Below are 9562 nucleotides of genomic sequence, written 5' to 3'. Positions count from 1 at the left end.
ATCGAATCGAAAACATTTCGGACGCTCAGGATTGCGCCACATCATCAGTCAACAGTACGCGGTTTGACCACGCGGCTGAACAGTAACACGATTTGACCCGGCTTGAACAGTGACACGGTTTGGTTGAAAATAATCCTGTGTAATGCATGTACCGTACGTGAGATTTTTGGTCCACTGATATGCTACCACGTCATCATCAACAGTACATAAGAATTTTAGTCCAACAAGATCGTGACACCTCATCAGTCAATGCCACATCATTGGTCAATGCCACGTCATCGATCCGTCTATGTGAACAGTGTCATTTTTCCTTTTATGCTCCTCCTAAGGTTTTCGACCGTCCTAAATTCAAAAGTGATGTCCGTTTTGCCATATGATCTTTCGTTTATTGTGAAATGACCATGATGCCCCTAAAAAACATAAAATACTTAATTAAAATAAAACACACATAATTAAATTACAAGAAGCTGAAATACATAAAAGTAAGAGTTGTTAGTAAGACGTGAAATGAAAAATGACGATTTTCTCCTTTATAAATATACATTTTTAACACACAACACATGGTATCCTACAATTGTAAAGAGGCACAATCCTCTGGAAATGCTTCAGCAATGCAAGCATTAGAATCCCCATAAATTAAGAGAGCAAAGTCTGATCAGCCCGCACCTCAAGAAGCTGTTGATACCCCCCAAACCAGTCCATGCAAGAAGAAGAAGAAATTATGTGCTACAACACGCATCTCACCAAGGAATAGTGCCCGAGGTGGAACCCCACAACAGTGATTCTACTCCACCAGTGCTGCAGCAGAGCCCTCCAACAACAGGGGAGTACCCCTACTATCTAGTTTATTTTATATATTTTTTTAAAAAAAACTTTTCATTCATTTAGTTATATTTTCTTACTTATTTTTCATGTCTTTTTATTTCGTATATGCATGTTTATTGTTCTTTGGTCTTGTGTGCGTGTGAGAACACAATACCTCTCAAGTTTGGGGGGGTTGTGTTATGATGTAATGTGTTTGAAAGTGCATGTGTTTGTGTTGTGTGTTATGTGAAGCTCTGTTATCTAGTATTTCTTTATGGATTGGAAGACCTAATGAAGATAAATTGAGTGTTATTCAGTATTTGTGACTGCTAAGTAAGGGTAGTTTTTATATGGAGGTTGAAATTTTATCCCAACACTTACGCTTTGGTTGAGTTTTATGAGAATGTTATAGCAGAGCTCGGAAAATAAAAAACAGTAGAAAATATCTCAAGTTTGGGGGGAAAATTTTTGTTGAACTGTGCTTGTTATGAAATAAATTCTACTCCAATGACTTAAGTTGCTTAGTGACCAGGACTGAGTATGCACTCCATATGCAGACTTAAGTCTAAAAGCAATAAAAGCTATGAGCATTGCTGTATCAATAAAAAAATAAAAAAAAGTCGTTTGTCTGGGATATTGAGTAGCCAAGTTTGTTCATGAGCCTCATGTTCAGCCTTGAGTTGAAAAATATCTTTAGATAAGACTATGTTATAAGCATTGTTGCAGCAACTTTGATATGTGCATTGGTTAAGTAATTGAATGTCATCATTACAAGTGATAGACATTCATATGAAAAATCAACGATACATTGAAAATAATTTAATTGACCAATGACTACTTCTCCCCCACATGTGAATATACTAATGCTTTACCTCTGAGTTATATAATGTATGTGCAATGCTGCAGCACCTCTAGACTTGATCACAGCACGCACACACACTTTGGATAAAATGTGACTTAAATCTATAACTGAACTACTATAGTAATTTTGCATCATTAAAAGTGTGATCTGAGGGTTGAGAATCCTTGCAAATTTGATAACAGAGTTAAGTTATTTGTTTCATGATCATGTGATTGAAGTGTGAATGTTGTTATCATTACTGGAGGACAAGTAATGGTTTGCGTTTAGAGGTGTAATAACTCTATGAAATGAGATTTATCATGACAAACTTAAATCATGAATAATTAGAGAGTAAATGACATGTTTTTATTGCATTTTCTTAATGTTTTACAGAAACATCCATTTTAGTTTACTTTTAATAAGTTTTGTTTGATTTAGAATAAATTGTGTGCTCAGATCATGTGTATAATTGTAGGTGACCGGAAGCTCAAATTTCAAGGAAGGAATGCGGCTACAATAGGCTTGTAAGGATAAGGAAAGAACTTGGTTAGAGAAGAATAAAAACAAGTTTGGAACAGTGCAGATGTTGAAGCCAATGTTGTAGCACTGATTGTTGTAGCAATACTGGACCAACGACAGAAAATATTTCGCACGAGATACTTTGAAGATTATGATATGGACTTTCCTAAACTGGTATATGCGTGCCCTAAACCTCTAGTTGCCTTAATTCTAAGCTACAAAAGGAGCACAAACACAAAGGGAAAAAAAAAAGAGGAGAGAGGCCGTCATTAGAGAAAGAAATAGAGGAACAAAACAAGAAAAAAACAAAAATCAAGAGAGAGAATTGGCGATTGCAATAAAGGATTCTAGAAGAACATCAAGCGGATCTCACTCTTATTTCTTGTTCTCTTATTTTTATCTCATTACAATGAATTGTTTGATGGCTAAAACTATTTTGCTTCTTGTTTTATCGCAATTTATGAACTAAAATTATTTATAGTTGAGTGATAAACAAACTTGATGGTTAATTGATTGATATTCTGTGTTGCTGCGTGTTTGATATAGCATGTTGTTTTGATAATACTTATTTCAATTCACTATTTCGGCTGACCATCCATTTAGTGATACTAGTTAAGAAAGGGCCTCAAAAAAGCTTGTCTTAATGGAATATATCAGAACACTACTTGGTTTTAGATTGGGTTTCTTGAGTTAAGTTTAACTTGATTCGAAAGGGTCATGCTTAATCTAAAATGAGTGATGAACTAGATATAGGGATTCACCTTGTAGGGTAATTAGAATCTAAAACATGTAATACTATATTTGATGTTAGCATAACAATTGGTCACTGTTAAGTTGCATTTTGATATAAGACATTCAACATGTGACAACTGAGGATACATAAGGATTCTACCCAGTGCTGTAGCAAATGCTGTAACAATCTTTCTTATTGCATTTTTATTTTAATTAGTTCATTAGTTTCATAATTTGTTTTTATTCTAATTGAGAATAAAAATTGCACTAACAAGAATTGTTGTAGCAATTCCCATAACAACAATCTCTGTGGAGACGATCTTGAGTACTAATCATTATATTACTTGTTGTGTACACTTACACATTGACATCAATAGTACTAGAAAACCTACAACAACTATCAACTCACGAGGGATAGGAAGAGAAGAACCAGGAAGCCACCTAAGAGATTTGGTTATGCAAACATGATTGCCTTTACTTTAGCAGCTGTACAGGACATTGATGTTGAAGAACCTAAGACCTTGAAAGAGGTTGTACAGGGTCCTGAAAAGGAGAATTGGCAGAAAGCTATGGATGAAGAAATGACTTCTTTCTATAAGAATGAAACTTGGGAATTGGTTAAAAGGCTTGCCAATAGAAGAGTGACTTGATGGAAATGGATTTTCAAAGTAAAAGATGGCTTGAGTGGATCTAAACGAAAAATATTCAAAAGAATGCTAGCTGCAAAGGAGCAACAAAAGGAAGAGGTAGATTTTAAAAAAGTTTTTTTCTCCTATTGTTAGGCATGCATCCAATAGGGTAATTCTTGCCTTAACAATAGTCGAAGACATGGAGCCTAATCAACTTGATGTCAAGACTTCCTTCTTGCATGGTAAACTTCAAGAGGAAATACTTATGTCCCAACCTGAAGGATATGAAGACCCTTTGAGGAAAGATCATGTTTGTGAAATACTAGTTATGCAACCCAAGAGGGGGTGAATTGGGTTTTTAAAACTTAAGCTAAGCAAACCACACAACAAATTAATTTAATGCCTCAATGAAATTAAAAATAAATAAATTTCACAATACTAAAAAATAAAATAGTAAGGGAAGAGAGAGCAAACACAAATATTTTTACATAGTTCGGCAATCATCGCCTACGTCCACGCCTTCAAGCAAACAAAGCTTGAGGATTTCACTATCCAAGCCCCCCAAGGCTTCAAGTTTTTACAAATGACATCCAATGTGTCAATAGACCTTTGCAACAAGAGATTATCCCCTAATCTCTTTTTGGTTATTTTTGTAATTTTGAATTTAATATTTAGATAATATTTTAGATATTAGTATTTTATTTTTGAAGGAGACGTGAAAAACAAAAAAAGAAACCCTAGATCTAAATTTTTCTCTTCTCTCTATGAAGAACTAAACCTATTATTCTGGTTGAAGGTTAATAAAGTTTTGATTCATCATTATTATGAGATCTTTCTTATGCTTTAATTGTTTTATTGCTTTTTGGGTATTTGTTTATTCTCTAAATTATTGTCATGATTATGTTTGTTAATTAGATAATTGGCCACTATTTAATTATCAACTTAATCTATTGTTAATTAAAAGATTCATTGTATGAAGATTTTAATGTTTGTGACAAATAGCATAGCAGTGCGTTGTGTTATGAGAATAAACAATATAATTTAAATGAACCATCGTATGCGTTTGTTGATTAGGATTTGGGTCTCTCTGGTTTTTCAGGCTGTCAATTGATTAAATCATATAATCGTATCTAGGGTTGTCTATTGATTAGGGAAATAACCAATGGTCGTACCTTGGTTATCAACTAGTTAAGGAGAGATTGGCTATTAGAGGGTCTCAGTAGCTATAACCGGTCTATTCATAAGTAGTAATGATTTATATTTGAATCAATGATTAGTAGTCGAATCAAGCTGAGTTAATTCCTTCAACCAGAGATTTTCCCAATTTGAATTACAATTTTAATTTGCATTCTTATTATTTTAATTTGATTTTTATTATTGTCAACAATCCCCCCATTTTGTAATTTACTTTTTTAAAAAGGATTTAAATAATTACCGATCTCTGTGGACACAACCCTGCTCAATCACTATACACAATACACAATTTATTTAGAGTAGGTATTTATTTTTGCTAGCTTCGACAACCACCAACTTCAGAATGGTAATTTAAACATGTCGTTTTGAGCATTACTTAAGTGATATATGGGAGAGTCATGTGAGCAGCCTTAGCTTAGAGTCGTTATTTTCGTGATCCATATGTTAGCAAGCTATGCAATCTGGAGTCATGATTCTTGTTACTGATGCAGTTATAAAGCTAAGTAACGAGGCCCTTTTTAGTGTGTGATTCTTGAGAGATAAGAATAAGAGAGAGAAGAGGATTGGTTCTAGATAAGTCTCTGTAATCTCTGGTACTACTCCGTAACAAATTCTCCACTGTTAATCAATACAAGGCCCATAAAAATGCTTCTCCCATGGATTTAGCTTGTGCCCTTATAGGGACAATTGAACCACGTAAATCTCACTCTGTTTTCTCTTGTTGGTTTGTGAATTGCTTTTCCTTAAACTTGATCTTGAATCTTGAATGTTGTTTCTGATAGTTCTAACCTTAGTTCTGCAGATTTAATCTTGCAAATCAGCAACTCGGTTTAATCTTGTTCAAGGTCTTGGGCAGCGGTTGATCTTGTGAAGAAATAAAGCAGATCAATTCACTACAACACGCATACATCGTCATAAATATATTTAACTGTATCCCTTTATTATTTTTGTTTTTATCAACCATCAATTAGTGTATCTAAAAGTGTTAAGCCAAATGCAAAATGATAAGAAGAACAAAGGATCTAGATCCGAATCCAATTCTGGACTGATTGATTAATTGATTGTATAGGTCCCAACTGAAAGAAGCTATGATTGAAGCTGGAGTTCCATTTGATTGAGTCCATGGAATGCATGCTTTTGAGTGTCCAAGATTGGATCCTAGGGATGTCAAAAATTAGGCTTGGGTCGGGCTTGAAGTTAAGCATAAGGGCTTGGGTCGGGCTTGGTCTTTATTTATTTTTTAAATTTTTTAAAATTATTACAAATTTGAAATAAATTAATCATCAACAAGTTATTATAATCATAGATAAATTAAAGAAAATGAAATTTTCAAAGTAAAATAATAAATAAAGTAAATAAAAGATTTTAAATTTAATTTTCTTTAATATTTTATTCTCTAATTCAAACACTCTCTTAATTAATTAACACATAAGAGAGTTTAGTATCATAATTTTAGCTTTTTTGAATCGTCATTGATTTATAAATTAAGAATTTAAGTTTTCTTTTTTATTTTTAAGTTACTTTTCAATTTTAATTATATTATTCTAATTTATAAATTTTTTTAAAAAAAATAGTGGGTCTGGGCCTGATTTGATCTTTTTTCTTGAGCTCCTGCCCAGGTCCTCATGTGTGAGGGTCAGGCCGAAGCCCATAGGCCTGGACCGGGCCGGCCCGGACTTTTTTGTCCACCCTGTTGGATCCTAGGTTCAATGAAGTTTTTAAGACAACGATGTACAATGACACTTTTTTGGTCATTCAAAAAATCCTTGAGGCTTACATGGGTTTCAATCAAATAAAGCAACTGGTTGATGTTGGTGGTTGCCTTGGCAGCACCTATAAAGCCATCACTTCAGATTATCCTCACATTAAGGGCATCAATTTCGATTTGCCTCATGTTATAAAGCATGACCCAAATTGTCCTGGTATGAACTATCATTTATATTTATAACAATGTCAGGGACTTTGTTTAGTGGCTTTTAACTAGTTTTCTTTAACGGCTCATCCCAATGTAAATCATGGAGAAATTAAGAAGACAATTAGAAAGTAGATTTGGGTTTTTGCCAATCTCCTATTTCTTTCTTTTTCTTTTTAATGTGATTTTCATGAAGAAAGATACATTATCAATTGGAAAATGGTAAAAAGAAAAAAGGCTGAATGAAAATTGACCAAGAATATTAAAATTAACATACTCGATTTACCATATTTGCAATTTACTGAAAAAATTAGATTCGATTTTTTGTTGTTCTAAATTTTTTACTCAGATATTAGTGCTCTTATGAATTCTCTGTCCACCATATAACTGAAGGACAACATTTGTCCATGAGGTTCCTGAAAACGCAACTTTTGTGCAGTAAACTTAAAACGGATGGCGGAAGCTCTAGAAATCTCGGATCAACTTCATTCAAAAACAAAAATCAAGAGGAAAGATTGAAGTTTGTTTACCGCACTTGTAATTTCATAAATGACTTCGTGAGGTAGGAGAAAATGACTGAAAACAGCAAGGTAAGAACACTGTCTAGGAAATAGACCACTGCACGAGCAACTTCTGTTTTTCCACGATTTGAGATCCTTAAAGCACCCCAATTGTGATGCCTCTAATCCGTTCACACTTAGAAATGTTCTAGGAGTTCATAGGATTTGGAATCACCAAATGTCGTTTGGAAATAAGAGAGATAATGAAGAAACATGAATGCTAGTTCATGATGATTCATTCCACCAAATAAAACCAGCATTATCTTTTCAATAATGGCACCAAACATTATCATGAGTTAAACCCACCCACTAAGCCATTATTTATTGAATGTGATCTTATCACTTCAATAATTTATTTAATCAAAATAATTTTAAATAAATAAATAGCATAATTAATTAATTTTATCTTTAATTAATATAAGCCAATTTTGATCAAATCAAATGGTTAATTGTGGGATTCTCTTGTGACATGTTCTTATGCTTTTTCCTAATCCATATTAGGTCCAATAAAATCCCAAATTCTAAACCCAAAATTGGTCTAGAAGTCCATAATCATTTATGAACCGAAACATGTCCAATATGGTCATTTTACATGCTCGATTTTATACTTAATGTTTGATTGAGAATTTATGAAATTTATTTTGTTCCTTAAACTATTTATGGAACATCTAAATTTCTATCTTAAATCATATTTAAGATATATTTATATATATTCCTTCTTAATGAATTATAATATAAATATCGATTTTCCTAAAATTAGGAAATTTAATTTCTCATTTTCTAGTAACTCCTTTTTCATTTCTATTAGGTGTGTAGCCTTTTAGGTTCTTTGGTATAAGGTAGTAGAACTATTTTAATGATAACTCTTTATTCATTAATGATGCTAAACTCTTTAGTCATCAATTAGAACTTTTCTAATGACCTTAAGATACATCGCTAATACGCTTTACCAATAATGATCTTAAGGTTTCTACAAGTTATGAGTGACACCTAACAGTATTTCACAACCACCCAAATAATAAGAATTGTTGGATCTATAGAACCTATTCCATTGTATCTCTATGTCTTGGTCTCTTCATCATCCATGTCCAGAGAAAAGCACGGCTTATGGTTTCGTGTGTTAAGCATTTATACTTTATCTCAAAATATATCTAAATGAACTTGGCATGAAAAATATAATTTGAACTCCTTCAAACACATTTCACCTTGGCCAAGGATTTCTCATGCCAATTCGTATTATCTCACAAGGACATCCTTTTTGTATATTACAAAGTGATGAATTCAATATTGGCTATACACTTGTCTCCATACATAGCCAACCATGACAGTTATTGCTAGATCTCTTCCTTTATTAGGAATCAATCATTATGCTTTCACATATCAGAGATGTTTATGTACAAGACATATGTGATGCCTCAGGTCTAAAGACCATTACTAAACATAGTGTCTATCACAATGTATAATAACCCATTAACACTCAAAACCATATGGCTTATTATTATTTGGTCAAGTTCAGTAAACTTGTTCTTGCAACAAGTACCTATGTGTTTGACTTGACATCTCATGTCAATGATATGAAACTCACCATCCATTTTAGTATCACATATCATAAGGAGTCATAACACATGCTAGTGTTTATAGGAATCTTTGACGTCCAATCATAAATCCTCCACTAGGAACTATTTTAGAAGTATAGTACAAAAGATACACGTTTCATATTCTTGACAAACTCAAGAATATGTTCCTTTACTATTTTACTTCTTGAACTATATTCATTAAATTAATTTATGAATGTAGATAACTTTGCCATTTTATAAACATCAAAATGCTAATCAAATACAATAATTTCCTAAAAGCAAACATCATTCGATTAGCCTTTAGGGTATATCACTAACAATAACCAGATCCTAACAGAGGAAACTAAATCATATGTAGTACATGTGTTGAGCATGGAGAGGGTGATATGTTTCAAAATGTTGCAAAAGGTGATGCCATTTATATGAAGGTAAGTTTAATATGCAGATATTAAGTGTTCAATCCTTAAACAAATTTCATAATATTTCAAAATTTGTAGTGGATACTACACGATTGGAGTGATGAACATTGCTTGAAGTTGTTTAAGAAATGCTACAAAAGTATTCCAAAAGATGGAATGGTAATTATTGTGGAGACAATACTTCCAAAGCTGCCTGAGACTAGAACTCTATCAAAAATAATTTCCCAAGGTGATGTGCTGATGATGACTCAAAATCCGGGAGGAAAGGAGCGGACAAAGCATGAATTGATGACCTTGGTTACTGGAGCTGGATTTGGTGGCATCAGATTTGAATGTTTTATTTGTAATTTATGGGTTATGGAGTTCTATAAGTAG

The 9562-nt window shown here is 32.9% G+C and overlaps 1 pseudogene; it reads left to right on the top strand.

Annotated features, from left to right (window-relative positions):
* Positions 1–3724: 3724 nt before the first annotated feature.
* Positions 3725–9562, top strand: LOC18046502 (annotated as a pseudogene).

Source organism: Citrus clementina, unplaced genomic scaffold (assembly GCF_000493195.1).
Source record: "Citrus clementina cultivar Clemenules unplaced genomic scaffold, Citrus_clementina_v1.0 scaffold_3, whole genome shotgun sequence".
Classification (NCBI taxonomy): Eukaryota; Viridiplantae; Streptophyta; class Magnoliopsida; order Sapindales; family Rutaceae; genus Citrus; species Citrus x clementina.
The sequence above is the reverse complement of the archived record's forward strand: the minus strand, read 5'-3'. Positions and strand labels throughout refer to the sequence as shown.